This window comes from Olea europaea, unplaced genomic scaffold, assembly GCF_002742605.1.
Source record: "Olea europaea var. sylvestris unplaced genomic scaffold, O_europaea_v1 scaffold1170, whole genome shotgun sequence".
Lineage (NCBI taxonomy): Eukaryota > Viridiplantae > Streptophyta > Magnoliopsida > Lamiales > Oleaceae > Olea > Olea europaea.
In genome coordinates this window covers 197,320-201,653 of record NW_019229107.1, presented here as the reverse complement: position 1 = coordinate 201,653, position 4,334 = coordinate 197,320, and positions in this window count along the sequence as shown.

The following is a 4,334-nucleotide window of genomic DNA, read 5'->3' as shown; positions in this document are numbered from 1 at the left end:
TCCTATTTTGTTTTTTTTTTTTTTTTTTTTTGCTTTCTTTTTTATCAAAACCAAGACTATGTTTTGTATACCGGATTAGGCCGTATGAGAAATTTAGTATAAAATATAATGAATAATAATAGATCGATGGTAACATGATGGATTAATATGGATAGCGTTCTCTTAATTTTCATCCAAAAGATAGTCATTTGCTCTATCGACTGTGTAACATAAACAAAATTTTTTTGAATAAAAAATAGATGGATACTATCCACCTTAATATACTATAATACTATCTATCTAATAATTCATTATAATTTTATACTAAATTTATTATACAGCTTAATCTAGTGTGCCGAACGTGGCCTAATGGTATTCATCTGACTTTCCCTGATATATTTTACCCATTTCTTATTACTGAGTTTACCTATGTAGTAATCATGAAATATATATCGATTTTGTTTTAATTGCATGTATATTACGTTTAGCACCTTTATTGCTGATTTTCCTTGCATCTAAAGAAAGATTTCTATGTCCTTTTGTACATGAAATTTGAAAGAGTAATTCTTTATAACTCCACTTGGATTACAACTTAGTTTAGGTGACATTACATGATTGGTAGAATTAAATGAATCATTTAATTTCACATTTCATTCTGCCCATTATTTAGCGTCACCTAGATTGAGGTTGTAATCTCAAGGGAGCTACGTAACATTATTAAATTCGAAAAAATGAGAGTTTCTAATGATCATTCTCACTAACAGGAACCGCAGCTGACTGCCTGCCAACCTTTCGACGTGTATGCAAAGCCATTTTCCTTGTGATATTGTTAGGGTGAGGGTATTTTCTTTATTTATTTTTCTTTCTTTCTTTTTTCAGATTTGGTGTTATTGGATAATAGAATATGTTATTTGGAGGATAGATATTCTTGTAAATATCTGGCGACAGATTGTTGCTGAAATATATCTTATAACTTCTACTATTTTACTTCATTTGCTACAATGCGCATATAAGTTGATGTGAAGTTAGTAAATAGACTCTTTTATTTCATGATGGTGTCACCCGAATTCATTTAATTATTCTCTATAAATATAGATCAGACAATCAAGAAATCCTGTACAAACACGACATAATATTTTCCCATGATGTTCAAATTTAGAAAGAAAAAAGAATAAAATATTTTCTTCTTTTCTTCATTTGTCCATCTCGAAATTCTCAAATTAGTTTCTTGATTTAATTAAAAGAAGATGTCCTATTCGTATAGTCTTGAATTTGGAGAATATTATAGAAGATTTGAAAGTTTGGATTATCACGTTTTTGGAATTAAAAGTTGAAAATTTGTAATTCAGATCCACTCAAGAATTAATTATTGAATTTAGGTAAAAAAAAATTGATATATTCTTGATGTAACATACACGTTAATGCTTAGATGATCTTGTATTGATGAATTAAAGAATTTTTTAAATTTTTGTATAATTCTTATTTTGCATTCCAATAGTGTCTACAAATAACGCTTGCTTGACCCCTTCGCTCGTGTGGGCACAAGCCGAGCATGGTATGTGAAGATAAGTAGAATTGGACATAATTTCACATAATTGTACATAATGTAATAATATAATTAATTTATCAATACTTAAAAAATATTTATGTTTTTCCACTCACTTAATTTTAGATACTATATCTAAAGATGCCATTAATATTAAATATGGTTGCATACTTGTACATACAAGATTCACAATACAATTGAACCATGTAGAGCCGTAGAGGCATACTTAGACATGAAATACTGCAAGAAAATCAATCTTATGGGCTCAGATACCAATGAAAGAATTCGTAGCACTTATTGTTATACAACAATCTAAAAACATGGAGGGCTCTAGGTGTTGATCAAAATTAATGTGAACATTTTTAAATTTTTAAAGGCATACACTTAAAATTATCATCTTTGTTTGGAATTTACCTAAGAATCACTATCTGGTGACTCGTTATTAATTTGATTTTTATGTGTATTATGTGCTCGTGCCAGTTCTAAAGTTTCTGCACCCTGATCTCATTTCCCCATGCCTGCTTTCGAGTGCCATGAGTTTGCATCTTGTGCACATGATATACACACTCTCTTAATTAATTTACTTGTAAATGTTTACTGGCTATGAAAAATTGATTTTTCTTATTTTTGGCCTCAATTCAATGCTCAACTATAATTATGAACTCGGAAAATCAATCTTTGCTATGACTACAGGCTCCTTTTCTCTGCGCTACTACCTTCTGTGACGGGACGGATGAGCTCAAACAAAGATTTTCTTGATTGATAATTTTCCGATCAACCATATAATTGTTTTTTTTTTTTCTAGCTTCTCGAGGGTTAATTCTCCTTTTGCGTGAACACGGGTGCTTCTTAGGCGACCTCTTAAAACCTTGTCAGAGTTAAGACCCTTACGGAAAATATATTTCCCCCTCATTGTTAAGTGCTCCATTTCTTGGGGTTATTGCTACCATTTTTTTTTTTTTTTTTTTTTTTAATAAGTTTTTTTTTTTTTCCCCCCCTTTTTTTAGTTTTCCTTTTTTTGGGGTTTTTTTTTCCCTTTTTTTTTTTTTTTTTTTTTTTTAAATCAGATCTTCTGTTTCTCACTCACTGATCATTCAAATGAATGCAATTTCTTTCAGTGTGAAGCTATAAACTACCTTTTTACATTTTTATAAAATTGATTTGACAGCATATTAAGTTTTCATTGAGTTGAGTTTTCATGTCATACCTGTTGTCAAATTTTATGGAGCACTGATTGCTGTATTTCTAGTTTGAAGACTGATTTTAACTATTTGATTATCTAACATTGTTTTAGCTTCTTTATGTTGTGGCATTGGCCGACACAGATTAAGTGCCACGTTAAAGATATACTGTTTTTCAAGGGCGAGGGGATGGTTGAATTTACACTTACCCTATAGAAGCTGAAGTGGAAAATGTTGCTTTAGCAAAATCAATGCGAACATATTTAAACTTTTAGAGGCACACTCTTTTACCATTGTCTTTGTTTGGAGCGTCTTTATATGGAATTTAACTATGAATCACTATCTTGTGACTCTCCAATCAATTAAAAAAAAAAAAAAATCGATAAAATGCCAGAAAAGATCTGATCCTGAATTTTTGAAGCTGTCACTAAACTAGTACCTGTATTGCACAATTAACTTGTAAAAATCAAAACTGTCAATGAGTCTATGAAGATTACGCCTTGACAATTATATTACAACATTTATGTGTATAAATTGTATTTTAGATTGTAATTCCAATTTATCATACCCTAATTGTACATATGTAATTTCAGGCTATATATTGAAATACATTTTTGTTAGGATGTTTGACCAAAAGTTTCGTTAAAGTTGTGTCTTTCGGCTGATTGATAATCTTTTCTAACATTTCTTTTAGCTTGGGACGATCGACCATCTCTTCGAGGATTGTATCTTCAATTCTTGCAGCAGGTTCTTTTGATTTCCACTTTCATTTGACAAATAAGAGAACATTAAATCAGATAATTAAACTGTCCTTCGTCATTAGATGGTACGTGTACACTACTTTCTTGTGGCCAAGCTTGTATGAACAATTTAGCTCATCTTTCCCCGGATGGAGTCCATTCAACATCTTCTACGACTATCCTAGAAGCCTCCATTAAGTTTATAGCCTCAGAACAAGATTTTGTTGAAATATTACCTTTACTTCACTCTGTGGATCATTCAATAAATTAACGCAGGTCTGCATCTGCTTCTGATCTAGGTTTCCTTTTATTTTGAAATCTTGCTTTCAGTGCACCCAAATGAAAATTGCAATCAGTAGGTCCCTTATTATTTCTACAGCTGTAAGACATATATGTCGTGAAAATAAATCAAGCAGTTGACCTCCTGGGCACGAAGTTCTATGGCATGATAGCGTGGTATGAAAACAAGGTTTTTTACCTTTGTGCATGGACAAATATTTTAACGTGATAAGCATGTGCAATATGTGCAAATTCAAGAAACAATGTGTTGATTATAAATGGCCAACACGCTGAAGTTTCTGCTTGGACTACTGATTTCCCCATGCCTGCTTTCAGGTACCATGAGTTTGCATCTTGTGCACATGTCCTGCACACGAAATACACATTCTCTTTGCTTGTAAATATTTACTGGTTAGGAAAAAATGAATTTTTCTTATTTTTACCCTCAATTCGATGCTCAGCGCTTATTGTGATCTCGAAAAATCAATCTTTGCCATGGCTACAAGGCCCATTTCTGCACTACCTTTTGTGATGGGAACGCATATGCTCAAACCAAGATTTTCTTGATTGATAATTTTACTACGAACCATACAATTGATTTTTTTTTTT